At 47.2% G+C, this 15,403-nt stretch overlaps 4 non-coding genes across 4 annotated transcripts; all 4 read right to left on the bottom strand.

Moving 5' to 3' along the window:
* Positions 1-285: 285 nt before the first annotated feature.
* TRNAV-CAC lies at positions 286-358 on the bottom strand. The gene has a single exon. It is a non-coding gene; the product is annotated as a tRNA-Val (tRNA).
* A 346-nt stretch (positions 359-704) lies between these two features.
* On the bottom strand, positions 705-776 carry TRNAE-CUC. The gene has a single exon. It is a non-coding gene; the product is annotated as a tRNA-Glu (tRNA).
* A 4,711-nt stretch (positions 777-5,487) lies between these two features.
* Positions 5,488-5,560, bottom strand: TRNAM-CAU. Its single transcript has one exon. It is a non-coding gene; the product is annotated as a tRNA-Met (tRNA).
* A 4,791-nt stretch (positions 5,561-10,351) lies between these two features.
* On the bottom strand, positions 10,352-10,423 carry TRNAM-CAU. Its single transcript has one exon. It is a non-coding gene; the product is annotated as a tRNA-Met (tRNA).
* Between the last annotated feature and the right edge of the window lie 4,980 nt (positions 10,424-15,403).

Genomic DNA, 15,403 nt, shown 5'->3' with positions numbered 1-15,403 from the left:
TGAAAAACCCTCCGGGGATGAAGGGGTTAAACTAGAACATGATCAAAAAGCTGTATGTACAACGTAAAAGTACTAATATAAACTACAGCTGCCCCATAAAAAAAAATAAAAAAAACACAATCACTTGCACAGCTTTAAAAAAAAAAAATTAAGCTTTATTATTCATGCAAAAACGTCCTTTCCACTTTTATTTACATTTCTAAATTTGTACTGTAGTGTTTTTATCTAACAATGCATGTAAAACGTAGACGATAAATATTAAAATAAAAAGGAGAAAAAAAAAAGTGTTTCTGCCCGGTTTCGAACCGGGGACCTTTCGCGTGTGAGGCGAACGTGATAACCACTACACTACAGAAACTGAGCTGTTCTGGCAGTGGGAGGCAGCACAGTTCAGAAATATCCATCGCACAACTAGTCAATCATTTCCAAAATTCTGTTTAGAAGGTCTCATGTGACCCTTGAAGACTGTGATCTCCGCTTCCTGTTTTCAGTAAATTATTGATTGCTCATGTGAGGAGGTGAATGAAACAGACTGTGCCATATACTGGACTTATATAGTACTGTACATTTCAGCATCACAATATCTAGACATGTATATAAAGACATCGGCATATTAGACAGAGTATGGTTTTTAGTAAAATGAACTAAAATGATGCAAGGTACTATTTTCATAAATAAAAAAGATAAAAAAATAAAAATGCTCATTCCCTGACCGGGAATCGAACCCGGGCCGCGGCGGTGAGAGCGCCGAATCCTAACCACTAGACCACCAGGGAAGCTGGTTGTGCAGAGGAAAACTCTCCTCTAAGTGCCTACAGTGGTAATACAAGGCACCAGAAGACATCCAAGCTTCTTCCATGATAAGTGTTAGATTGTATTTCATGATCAGAAAGTCATGTGAATATGAATTATTACTTGGCTCCATGGGAAGAAATAAAAAAAGACATTAAAAATGGATAAACTGCCAGTTTTTCATGGGCATTTTGCATCAGTGTGAGCGTCCACTCTCTATCCATTTTTAATGTCAGTTTTGCATCCATTTTTAATGGCCGTTAAAAACGGATGAATTTCATTGGCAGATTTTTTTAACCCCACCTTCTGCAGTGCCTCCAATAGAAATAAAACCCACTGTATTGCCCCAAGTATCTATAACGGCACTCTTGTAGCGCCCCAATGTATAATGCTACATATGTTTGGGCGACAGTTCAGGATCACAGCCTGCGGGGGATGAGTAAAGCCGGGCACCACCAGACGGCCCCTAAGGCTAGTTTCACATTAGCGGCAGGGGAGTACGGCAGGCTGTTCCGGCAGGTGAACAGCCTGTCGGATCCGTCCTGCCGCTAGTTCACATGTGCCCCCGGACTGCTGCTCCGTCCCCATTGACTATAATGGGGGCGGGGGCGGAGTTCCGGCGGCAGCGCACGGCGAGAGGCAGCCGGACTAAAAGTACTGCATGTCGTACTTTTAGTCCGGCTGCCTCTCGCCGTGCTCTGCCGCCGGAACTCCGCCCCCATTATAGTCAATGGGTACAGAGCGGCAGTCCGGGGGCACACGTGAACTAGTGGCAGGACGGATCCGCCTGCCGGACTCCCCCGCCGCTAATGTGAAAGAACCCTAACTCCTTACACTACTTGGCAGTGGCGTAACTAGAGTTCTATGGGCCCCAGGGCAAACTTTAAATTGGGGCCCCCCCGCCAAGACTCCACCCCCGCCAAGACTCCACCCCCGCCAAGACTCCACCCCCGCCAAGTTAAGTTTAAAAAAAAAATAAAAAAAATCAGTTGCAGGTTTTTTGTGTATCCATGGACTACCTCCAGTGATACCAATTTTTTTTTTCCAGACATTATTAACGTCCACTGATGAGCCATCCATCTGCCCCACCCCCACCCTGATTGCAGACAATGGCAATAATAATGTCTGAATTCAGGGGGTGGGGCGGATGGATGGATGGATGATCAGGGGACAACATGGATGAATCATTGCATTACTAATACTACCTACCAGTCTATAGACCAGTCCAGCAGGCAGTGAGGCAGGAGAAGATGGTCCTGGAGTGCAGTACTTCTGCTGCAATGCCCAGCGCTCGCCCTTGGTGTCTGTCTGTCGGTCGGTTGGTCGGTCGGTCGGTCCTCTTCTTTCTTCCTCGGAGAATCGCGCCCTGAGCCCTCTAATCTGTGCTGGCACAGGCACACACTGCTGGGGGGCGGGGCTCTGCCTCTTTTAAATCTGCTCTGGCGGGCTTTTGCTGCGCCTGTGCGCCTAGAGTCTACTCTCCTGAGTCCTGACGTCAGAGACTCTCATCTCGCGTGAGCGGAGGGACGGGTCACGCGGCCGTGGTCATGTGGGTGTATTGTGGGCGTATTGTGGGCGTGTGTAGCTTGAGGGAGGGCCCGGCGGAGGAGCGGCAGCAGCTGAGTGAGGGAGGACGGTGCACACAGGCAGCGCAGGTGAATCAAGCACAGATCAGTTTCGCAGGGCCCGCCTGCCGCCGCAAGCACTTGCTGGCCTGCAGCGGGCCCCCCTCCCGCCGGGCCCGGTCGCAGTCGCACTCTCTGCGACCGCGATCGTTACGCCCCTGCTACTTGGTACTAAACGATTTCATCGTTGGTTGCACGGAGTCATAGCAACCAATGACTCTGTGAGCTCCTGCTGTCAGCAGGATGCCAGGCCGGGATACCACGGACCGCTCACATCCGTGTTCCACGGCCGTGTGCATGAGGCCTTACTCAAAACTGATTTTACAAACTTTGTTAACCCTTTAGGTATTCCACAAGAATGAAAGGAGAATGGAGATGAAATTTCTAAATTTCACTTTTTGGGCAGATTTTCCATATTAATCAATTTTTTTCTTTAACACATCGAGGGTTAACGGTCAAACAAAACTCAATATTTATTATCCCGATTCTGTGGTTGTAAAGTGATGTAAGGGCACACGGCAGGGCGCAGAAGAAAAGGTGCGCCATATGGTTTTTGGAAGGCAGATTTTCCTGAACAGGATTTTAGATGCCATGTCCCATTTGAAGCCCCCCTGATGCACCCTTACAGTAGAAACTCCCAAAAAGTGACCCCATTTTGGAAACTAGGGGAATAAGGTGCCAGTTTTATTGGTACTATTTTGGGGTACATATGATTTTTAATTGCTCAATATTTAGTTTTTTGTGAGGCAAGGTAACTAAAAAATGGCTGTTTTGGCACTGTTTTTATTTTTTTAAAACATTCATCTGACAGGGTAGATCATGTGCTGTTTTATAGAGCAGGTTGTTACAAACGCAATGATATCAAATATGTCTACTTTACTTTGTTTGTTTCAGTTTTACATAATAAAGCAATTTTGAAAAAAAAAAAGTTTGTGTCCATTTTTTAAACGCCCAATTTTTTTTTATTTTTCTGCCAATCATCTTATTGAGGGGCTCGTTTTTTGAAGGAAGAGTTGACGTTTTTATTGGTACCATTTTTGGGTACATATGATATTTTGATCATTCATTATTACACTTTATGGGGCAAGGTGCCCCAAAAATTGGTAATTTTGGCACGGTTTTTATTTATTTATTTTTACAGCGTTCACCTGAGGTCATGTGATATTTTTATAGAGCAGATCGTTACGGACGTGGCAATACTTAATAAGTATACTTTTTCTTATTTACACAATAATAGCATCTTTGAAACCAAAAAAATGAGGTTTTAGTGTCTCTATAGTCTGAGAGCCATAGCTTTTAAAATTTTTTGACTTACGTAGGGTCTCATTTTTTGCGTGATGAGGTGACGTTTGATTAGTACTATTTTGGGGGGCATACACCTTTTTGATCGCTTGGTATTGAAATTTGTGTGATGTAATGTGACAAAAAATGGCTTTTTTTGACAGTTTTTATTTAAAAAAATTTGTGTGTTCATCTGAGGAGTTAGGTCATGTGATATTTTTGCAAAGCAGGTTGTTACGGATGCGGTGAGACCTAATATGTATACTTTTTTTCACTTTAAACAATAATATCAGATTTGAAACAAAAAAATATGTTTCAATGTCTCCATGTTCTGAGAGCTACAGTTTATTTTTATTTTTTGAGTGATTTTGTTATGTAGGGACTCATTTTTTGCTGTATGAGATGACGGTTTTATTGGTACCATTTTGTGGGACATATGCCTTTTTTATCGCTTGGTGTTGCACTTTTTGAGATGTAAGGTGACAAAAAAATTTTATGGTATTTATCGGACGGGGTGGATAATGTGATATATTTATGACGCCACCATACCTAATATGTGTGTTTTTCTTTTTTTTGCTATTTTTTTATTATAAAATCTGGGTAAATGGGCTTTTTTTTTTTTTTTACTTGAAACTTTTTTATTTAATTAAAAACACTTTTTTTCTTAACTTTATTTCTGTCCCACTCTGGGACTTCAACTTTTGGGGGTCTGATCCCCTCTGCAATGCATTACAATACATCTGTCATACACCAACAGGTTGCCTAGGAGACTGGGCCTGGGGCTGGATCTCCTCGGCTCCCATAGAAGGCAGGTCCCGATGCCGTCCAAGGTATTGGGCAGCCTCTGCACGGCATCGGGCTGCCAAGTCACCCATCGGGTCCCCGCCACAGCAGCGCGGGGACCCGATGGGCTCCCTTACCCGCAGAAAACCCCTTCTATGTCGCGGTCAACAGGGACCCGGCTATCAGGGACTCCGATGCCCGCCCGATCACCATGACGTACTATTACAAGATGCGGGAAGTGAATGACTTTCATGACATAAGAGTACGTCATATGTCAGGAAGGGGTTAAACTCATCTTTACTCTACGGTAAACACATTGGGGAAGATTTATGAAACTGTCAAAAAGAAGAACTATCTTTGTTGCCCACAGCAACCGATCACAGCATAGCATACATACACACTGTAAGAAATAAAGGCTGCACTGTCATCGGTTGCCATGGGCAACAACAATAGTCTTTCTTTTAGACAGCTTCCCCCCCATTGTTGCTATGGTTACTGCTGCAGGACCCCCTCCAATCAGCCTGCTATTGGCTGCTCCCCTCGTCGCCGGATATATTGATCTGTGCGAAGGGGAGATACAGCAGTGGCCGTGCAGGGATCTGGAGGGAGCGGGTAAGTATCATCTATAGGAGGAGCCCGGGCATTCTGGGGGGTATTTTTACTCCTTTAACAAGCACAGTGGCGAACATTGAATAGTGGCTGTGCTTGGTATCACAGCTCAGATCCAATCACTTGGTGGGGGGACCCAGGCGTCGGACCCGTACCGATCAGATACTGACCACCTGAGGATAGGCCATCAATATTAAATAGTTGGAAAACCCGTTTAAGGTAATCCCAGGCAGGTCCTTCAGTTTTTGAAAATTACATTTATATAAAGCAAGGTGCTCAGTGTCCCCCATTAACAGGCTGCCTACATTTTACAAAGATTTGTACTCCTTGAAATTTTAATAAATGGATAGGTTAAAAAGGAAACACACAAAGGAAAAAATAAAATAAAAAAAATTCTTGCCCTGTGTGAGGATCGAACTCACGACCTTCAGATTATGAGACTGACGCGCTACCTACTGCGCTAACAAGGCAACTGAGTTTTCCTCCTTGTTTGCCCACTGAATACTGTGGTTCAGCTAGTAGCAGTTTCATGTTCTTAAGGGTCTATTCACATGTCCGCAAAATGGGTCCACATGTGGTCCGCAATTTTGCAGAACAGGTGCGGACCCATTCTTTTTCAATGGGGCCGGAATGTTCTGTCCGCATTTGCGGATCCGCACTTCCGTTCCGCAAAAAAAATAGAACATGTCCTGTTCTTGTCCGCAATTGCGGACAAGATAAGGCATTTTCTATGAGTGTGACGGCGATGTGCGGTCCGTAAATTGCGGAACGCACGTTGCCAGTGTCCTTGTTTTGCGGATGCACAAAACACATACGGAAGTGGGAATGGACCCTAAGACTAGGTTCGCATCACGTTTTTTCCCATCTGTTTAATGTATTTAAAAAAAAAAACGGATGTCTCAGACTTATGCCATACAGTGACATCCGTCACCATAGAGCTCCATTGTAAAAAAAAAATATTTAAAAAAATGGACTGTGCAGGATCACCGCCGGACCCCATTGCAATCTATGGGGATCCGGTGGTGAAGTAGAGAATCCGGCAACGCCAGACGCATGAGATCCAGCAGGCTGTTCTGGAGATGTGAACGAGGTCTAACCTTGAAGCTGTGCTGGAAGTTCTCCTGTTTCTTCAGTGGTAGTCTTCCCTGCTGGCTAGGCTGGGGAAGATAGCACCACGTCAAGTGAGTATAGGGCGCTATAAAGTGCAGGGGCTACATCTTGAGAATGGGGAGGTTTGGGCGGCAGGGAAAACCAGCTGGCATACTCAGGGCACCACTTGTATTCTACTACGAATTACAGAGAAATTACGGTGAGATATCTGCGCTACAAATCCGCCATGTCTGGAACCAGCCTTTCAGGCTGTGGCATCCCAACATAAACTGGACTTGGCATACACCTGGGCATTAACATCTATGGGCATTTACAGATTGTGCCGCACAGACAGGGTTGCCAACCAGAATTTATCTTTTTTTTCTGGAGAACTTATACCAAAATCATGGGAAAAAGTTGCATATTTTTCCGGACTGTCCAGAAATTTCTGGATGGTTGGCAACCCTGCCACAGATGTGATGTGGCATTAGCTATAGATAACTACGAGGGTATCACACTCCACCTCTCCTTAAAGGGGTTATCCCATCTTAGACAATGGGGGCATATCTCTAGGATAGGTGGGACCTGCACCTACAAGGAGAACGGAGCGGAGAAACTTGAGCCGCTCTCCATTTATTTCTATGGAGCCGCCGAAAATAGCCGAGTGCTTGGCTATTTCCGTCGGCCCCATAGAAATTAATGGGAGCGGTGGCCGTGCATGCATGGTGCGCTCCCATTCACTTCAATTGGAGAGGCGGGGAGCTGCGCCTGGTGGTGGACGGACCCCGGGAAACCCGGGGTCTTCCAGCCACAACTCTCCCCGGCTCCGTTCTCCTTGTAGGTGCGGGTCCCAGAGGTGGGAGTGGGACCCGCTCCTATCAGACAATATGGGCATATCCTAGCGATATGCCCCCATTGTCTAAGATGGGATAACCCCTTTAAAGAGGACCTTTCATTGGTCCAGACATTATCAAATAAGTAGGGGGTTGTGTACGGCATAGTGCAGGGATGTAAGGCGCTCCGTTCCCCTGCTGCGCACCCCTTTTACTTTTACGCCTGGTATGTAAATGAATAGCATCGGTACAGGGAGGAGGAGACTGCCCTGTATCTCAATGGGCGTCTCCTTCTCCCTGGTTGTAGCGCGGTCCTATCGCAGCGAAGAGCGTCACGGCCAGGGAGAAAAAAAAAGCTCACCTTCTCCTTGGGAAGGAGACCCCCATTGAGAAACAGGGCAGTCTCCTCCTCCCTGTACCGATGATATTCATTTACATACCAGTAAAAGGGGGGGAACGCCCAGACAAACTAGTAAGTGACCTTACATCCCTGCACTATGCTCTATACAACCCCCTACTTATTTGATAATGACTGGACCCATGAAAGGTCCTCTTTAAATATGGCCCCTCGACTCCAACTGTCCCATACACGTCAAGTTTGGCCAACGCTGATCTGATGTGTACGTGCCTAATAAATCTGAATGTAACGTACGTTATTAGCGCTTTCTCTCAAAACTGTAAAGTGAATAAACATATCGGCAGTAGGGGTCTGTTCACACAGAGAATGTTGTCGTTCACATTGGATGCTGCGGACCCACGGGTAACTTAGCTCCAATGAATGGAGCTAAACAGCAGGCCGACATCGAGCCAAGAACGGACGCGTCCCTTCTCAGAGCAGTCACAGCTTTAGGGTCTATTCCCACGTCCGTAGTGTATTGCAGATCCGCAAGACACCCGGCCGGCACCCCTACAGAACTGCCTATTCTTGTCAGCAATAGCGGACAAGAATAGGACATGTTCTATTTTTTTCCGGAGCCGCGGACCGGAAATGCGGATGCAGAGAGCACATGGCGTGCACTCCGCATCCATTCCATCCCCATAAAAAATGAATGGGTCCGTACCCGTTCCGCAATTTGCGGAACGGATGCTGACCCATTAGACGGACGTGTGAATGGAGCCTATATCTGCAGACAAGCCAGAAGTGTGCACCAAATTCCTGAGGCGTGAACAGGGCCTAATACAGGTCCTTCTAAAAAAATTGCATATTGTGATAAAGTTCATTATTTTCTGTAATGTACTGATAAACATTAGACTTTCATATATTTTAGATTCATTACACACAACTGAAGTAGTTCAAGCCTTTTATTGTTTTAATATTGATGATTTTGGCATACAGCTCATGAAAACCCCAAATTCCTATCTAAAAAAATTAGCATATCATGAAAAGGTTCTCTAAACGAGCCATTAACCTAATCATCTGAATCAACTAATTAACTCTAAACACCTGCAAAAGATTCCTGAGGCTTTTAAAAACTCCCAGCCTGGTTCATTACTCAAAACCGCAATCATGGGTAAGACTGCCGACCTGACTGCTGTCCAGAAGGCCATCATTGACACCCTCAAGCAAGAGGGTAAGACACAGAAAGACATTTCTGAACGAATAGGCTGTTCCCAGAGTGCTGTATCAAGGCACCTCAGTGGGAAGTCTGTGGGAAGGAAAAAGTGTGGCAGAAAACGCTGCACAACGAGAAGAGGTGACCGGACCCTGAGGAAGATTGTGGAGAAGGACCGATTCCAGACCTTGGGGGACCTGCGGAAGCAGTGGACTGAGTCTGGAGTAGAAACATCCAGAGCCACCGTGTACAGGCGTGTGCAGGAAATGGGCTACAGGTGCCGCATTCCCCAGAAACAGCGGCAGAAGCGCCTGACCTGGGCTACAGAGAAGCAGCACTGGACTGTTGCATGTCATTCGGAAATCAAGGTGCCAGAGTCTGGAGGAAGACTGGGGAGAGGGAAATGCCAAAATGCCTGAAGTCCAGTGTCAAGTACCCACAGTCAGTGATGGTCGGGGGTGCCATGTCAGCTGCTGGTGTTGGTCCACTGTGTTTTATCAAGGGCAGGGTCAATGCAGCTAGCTATCAGGAGATTTTGGAGCACTTCATGCTTCCATCTGCTGAAAAGCTTTATGGAGATGAAGATGTCATTTTTCAGCACGACCTGGCACCTGCTCACAGTGCCAAAACCACTGGAAAATGGTTTACTAACCATGGTATTACTGTGCTCAATTGGCCTGCCAACTCTCCTGACCTGAACCCCATAGAGAATCTGTGGGATATTGGGAAGAGAAAGTTGAGAGACGCAAGACCCAACACTCTGGATGAGCTTAAGGCCGCTATCGAAGCATCCTGGGCCTCCATAACACCTCAGCAGTGCCACAGGCTGATTGCCTCCATGCCACGCCGCATTGAAGCAGTCATTTCTGCAAAAGGATTCCCGACCAAGTATTGAGGGCATAACTGAACATAATTATTTGAAGGTTGACTTTTTTTGTATTAAAACCCCTTTTCTTTTATTGGTCGGATGAAATATGCTAATTTTTTGAGATAGGAAATTTGGGTTTTCATGAGCTGTATGCCAAAATCATCAATATTAAAACAATAAAAGGCTTGAACTACTTCAGTTGGTGTGTAATGAATCTAAAATATATGAAAGTCTAATGTTTATCAGTACATTACAGAAAATAATGAACTTTATCACAATATGCTAATTCTTTGAGAAGGACCTGTATATATCTAATTAGTACATAACATCGGCTTGGGCAACACACTATAACACGTTTCACGTCGCCCACTTATCATTATGACCCCTCTATAACGTAAGCATCTGTTCTGTCAGCTAAAGTGAGCGTCTCAATCGACAAACAGCCGCCATTTTATTGGCGGCAAAAATGTGACAGGATTCTCCTCACTGAGGTGCAGAAAAAAAAAAGGTGGGAAAATACCAGGCTGTAATTCCCTTCACCAACACACGAGGTCGCTGCAGCTATTGGTATTTACAGCGTCTTCTCAGCCAGCTCTCGTATAGAACAGTCTGAACCGAGCAGTAGAATAACGAGTGACAGTAAATGATGAAATAATAATAATAATAATTATAGCATTGCGCTAAATTCACATTGTAATGTTGCTCAGAAACGCTGCCTTTTCGCTCCGAATTCTCAAACACATAGCGACTTCATCATAACCAGAATTGCTAATAGTATGTCAAGCTATTGCAGGGGCTTATATCGCATGAATATTAATACAGTGGTTATTCTTAATTTTATACAATTTATGAATTGACTGTATACATAAAATATTCCCAGGGCAATAATGAAAAATAGAGGGGGGGGGGGAAATATTCTAGCAGAGGATGGTTTCGATCCATCGACCTCTGGGTTATGGGCCCAGCACGCTTCCGCTGCGCCACTCTGCTGCCTGGAATGCTGTCTGGTGATCTGAGTAGAAGAGGGTTACTGGGCGGCTGCTGTAGGAGGCTCCTCACTGTGCTGCTACTGAGTAGTAACCTTTCTGCACTTAGGTGATGCCTTTAATACTGGAACTTAAAAAACAAAAACATATATATATATATTTTTTTATATATATATCATTTACATTTTTTTTCTCCCCAGACTTTAACCCCTCAAGGACCAGGCCATTTTAGGCGGTCAGGAACGGCTAAATGCTTTTAGTTTTCGTCTCTCCATTTCGTTGAGACAAAATTTTTGGCGAGACAACGCACGATATTTGCTTCCATTTGTCCCATCTTTAACCCCTTAAGCACCGCCAATGCCATTTTTATGGCGGTCTATAAGGGGGCCTCATTCTTTGACTTTAACCCCTTAAAGGGGTTATCCCAACTTAGACAATGGGGGCATATCACTAGGATATGCCCCCATTGTCTGATCCTACCTCGCACCTACAAGGAGAATGGAGCGGAGAAACTTGAGGAGGGCGCACCGAGCATGCACAGCCGGCCCCATAGAAATCAATGGGAGCGGTGGCCGTGCATGCGCGGTGCGCTCCCATTCACTTCAATGGGAGAGGCGGGGAGCTGCGCCTGGTGGTGGACGGACCCTGGGAAATCCGAGGTCATCCAGCCACAACTCTCCCCGACTCCGTTCTCCTTGTACGTGCGGGTCCCAGAGGTGGGAGTGGGACCCGCACCTATCAGACAATGGGGGCATATCCTAGCGATATGCCCCCATTGGCTAAGATGGGATAACCCCTTTAAGGACCAGGCCATTTTGGGCTGTCAGGATCGCATAAATGCTTTTAGTTTTCGTCTCGCTGTTCCGATAATACCTTTTTATTTTTATATCAACGCAGTTATACGTCTTGGATTTTCAGAACTTTTGGGGGACCGTATGTTTCATGGGGGAATTACTAATGGGGGCATTACTATTACTGAGGGACACTAATGGTGACATTACTATTACTGGGAACCACTAATTGGGCCATTACTATTACTGAGGGGCACTAATGGTGACATTACTATTACTGGGAACCACTAATTGGGCCATTACTATTACTGAGGGGCACTAATGGTGACATTACTATTACTGGGAAGCACTATGGGGCCATTACTATTACTGAGGGGCACTAATGGTGACATTACCATTACTGGGAAGCACTAATGGGGGCATTACTATTACTGAGGAGTAGAGTTGAGCGAACACCTGGATGTTCGGGTTCGAGAAGTTCGGCCGAACATCCCGGAAATGTTCGGGTTCGGGATCCGAACCCGATCCGAACTTCGTCCCGAACCCGAACCCCATTGAAGTCAATGGGGACCCGAACTTTTCGGCACTAAAACGGCTGTAAAACAGCCCAGGAAAGGGCTAGAGGGCTGCAAAAGGCAGCAACATGTAGGTAAATCCCCTGCAAACAAATGTGGATAGGGAAATTAATTAAAATAAAAATTAAATAAATAAAAATTAACCAAAATCAATTGGAGAGAGGTTCCATAGCAGAGAATCTGGCTTCCCGTCACCCACCACTGGAACAGTCCATTCTCAGATATTTAGGCCCCGGCACCCAGGCAGAGGAGAGAGGTCCCGTAACAGAGAATCTGTCTTCATGTCAGCAGAGAATTAGTCTGCATGTCATAGCAGAGAATGAGGCTTCACGTCAGCCACCACTGCAACAGTCCATTGGCATATATTTAGGCCTAGCACACAGGCAGAGGAGAGAGGTCCCGTAACAGAGAATCTGGCTTCATGTCAGCAGAGAATCAGTCTGCATGTCATAGCAGAGAATGAGGCTTCACGTCAGCCACCACTGCAACAGTCCATTGGCATATATTTAGGCCCAGCACACACACAGGCAGAGGAGAGAGGTCCCGTAACAGAGAATCTGGCTTCATGTCAGCAGAGAATCAGTCTGCATGTCATAGCAGAGAATGAGGCTTCACGTCAGCCACCACTGCAACAGTCCATTGGCATATATTTAGGCCCAGCACACACACAGGCAGAGGAGAGAGGTCCCGTAACAGAGAATCTGGCTTCATGTCAGCAGAGAATCAGTCTGCATGTCATAGCAGAGAATGAGGCTTCACGTCAGCCACCACTGCAACAGTCCATTGGCATATATTTAGGCCCAGCACACACACAGGCAGAGGAGAGAGGTCCCGTAACAGAGAATCTGTCTTCATGTCAGCAGAGAATTAGTCTGCATGTCATAGCAGAGAATGAGGCTTCACGTCACCCACCACTGCAACAGTCCATTGGCATATATTTAGGCCTAGCACACAGGCAGAGCAGAGAGGTCCCGTAACAGACAATCTGGCTTCATGACAGCAGAGAATCAGTCTGCATGTCATAGCAGAGAATGAGGCTTCACGTCACCCACCACTGCAACAGTCCATTGGCATATATTTAGGCCTAGCACACAGGCAGAGCAGAGAGGTCCCGTAACAGACAATCTGGCTTCATGTCAGCAGAGAATCAGTCTGCATGTCATAGCAGAGAATGAGGCTTCACGTCACCCACCACTGCAACAGTCCATTGGCATATATTTAGGCCTAGCACACAGGCAGAGCAGAGAGGTCCCGTAACAGACAATCTGGCTTCATGACAGCAGAGAATCAGTCTGCATGTCATAGCAGAGAATGAGGCTTCACGTCACCCACCACTGCAACAGTCCATTGGCATATATTTAGGCCTAGCACACAGGCAGAGCAGAGAGGTCCCGTAACAGACAATCTGGCTTCATGTCAGCAGAGAATCAGTCTGCATGTCATAGCAGAGAATCAGGCTTCACGTCAGCCACCACTGCAACAGTCCATTGTCATAAATTTAGGCCCAGCACCCAGGCAGAGGAGAGAGGTCCCGTAACAGACAATCTGGCTTCATGTCAGCAGAGAATTAGTCTGCATGTCATAGCAGAGAATCAGGCTTCATGTCAGCCACCACTGCAACAGTCCATTGGCATATATTTAGGCCTAGCACACAGGCAGAGGAGAGGTTCATTCAACTTTGGGTAGCATCGCAATATAATGGTAAAATGAAAATAAAAATAGGATTGAATGAGGAAGTGCCCTGGAGTCCAATAATATATGGTTATGGGGAGGTAGTTAATGTCTAATCTGGACAAGGGACGGACAGGTCCTGTGGGATCCATGCCTGGTTCATTTTTATGAACGTCAGCTTGTCCACATTGGCTGTAGACAGGCGGCTGCGTTTGTCTGTAATGACGCCCCCTGCCGTGCTGAATACACGTTCAGACAAAACGCTGGCTGCCGGGCAGGCCAGCACCTCCAAGGCATAAAAGGCTAGCTCTGGCCACGTGGACAATTTAGAGACCCAGAAGTTGAATGGGGCCGAACCATCAGTCAGTACGTGGAGGGGTGTGCACACGTACTGTTCCACCATGTTAGTGAAATGTTGCCTCCTGCTAACACGTTGCGTATCAGGTGGTGGTGCAGTTAGCTGTGGCGTGTTGACAAAAGTTTTCCACATCTCTGCCATGCTAACCCTGCCCTCAGAGGAGCTGGCCGTGACACAGCTGCCTTGGCGACCTCTTGCTCCTCCTCTGCCTTGGCCTTGGGCTTCCACTTGTTCCCCTGTGACATTTGGGAATGCTCTCAGTAGCGCGTCTACCAACGTGCGCTTGTACTCGCGCATCTTCCTATCACGCTCCAGTGCAGGAAGTAAGGTGGGCACATTGTCTTTGTAGCGTGGATCCAGCAGGGTGGCAACCCAGTAGTCCGCACAGGTTAAAATGTGGGCAACTCTGCTGTCGTTGCGCAGGCACTGAAGCATGTAGTCGCTCATGTGTGCCAGGCTGCCCAGGGGTAAGGACAAGCTGTCCTCTGTGGGAGGCGTATCGTCATCGTCCTGCCTTTCCCCCCAGCCACGCACCAGTGATGGACCCGAGCTGCGTTGGGTGCCACCCCGCTGTGACCATGCTTCATCCTCATCCTCCTCCACCTCCTCCTCATCCTCGTCCTCCTCGTCCTCCAGTAGTGGGCCCTGGCTGGCCACATTTGTACCTGGCCTCTGCTGTTGCAAAAAACCTCCCTCTGAGTCACTTCGAAGAGACTGGCCTGAAAGTGCTAAAAATGACCCCTCTTCCTCATCCTCCTCCTCCTCCTCCTGGGCCACCTCCTGTTCCATCATCGCCCTAAGTGTTTTCTCAAGGAGACATAGAAGTGGTATTGTAACGCTGATAACGGTGTCATCGCCACTGGCCATGTTGGTGGAGTACTCGAAACAGCGCAACAGGGCACACAGGTCTCGCATGGAGGCCCAGTCATTGGTGGTGAAGTGGTGCTGTTCTGTAGTGCGACTGACCCGTGCGTGCTGCAGCTGAAACTCCACTATGGCCTGCTGCTGCTCGCACAGTCTGTCCAGCATGTGCAAGGTGGAGTTCCACCTGGTGGGCACGTCGCATATGAGGCGGTGAGCGGGAAGGCCGAAGTTACGCTGTAGCGCAGACAGGCGAGCAGCGGCAGGATGTGAACGCCGGAAGCGCGAACAGACGGCCCGCACTTTATGCAGCAGCTCTGACATGTCGGGGTAGTTGTGAATGAACTTCTGCACCACCAAATTCAGCACATGCGCCAAGCAAGGGATGTGCGTCAAATTGGCTAGTCCCAGAGCTGCAACGAGATTTCGCCCATTATCACACACCACCAGGCCGGGCTTGAGGCTCACCGGCAGCAACCACTCGTCGGTCTGTTGTTCAATACCCCGCCACAACTCCTGTGCGGTGTGGGGCCTGTCCCCCAAACATATGAGTTTCAGAATGGCCTGCTGACGTTTACCCCGGGCTGTGCTGAAGTTGGTGGTGAAGGTGTGTGGCTGACTGGATGAGCAGGTGGAAGAAGAGGAGGAGGAAGCCGAGAAGGAGGAGGTGGCAACAGGAGGCAAAGAATGTTGCCCTGCGATCCTTGGCGGCGGCAGGACGTGCGCCA

This window comes from Bufo gargarizans, chromosome 2, assembly GCF_014858855.1.
Source record: "Bufo gargarizans isolate SCDJY-AF-19 chromosome 2, ASM1485885v1, whole genome shotgun sequence".
Lineage (NCBI taxonomy): Eukaryota > Metazoa > Chordata > Amphibia > Anura > Bufonidae > Bufo > Bufo gargarizans.
Note: the sequence above shows the minus strand (reverse complement) of the source record. Positions and strands in the feature narration are given on the sequence as shown.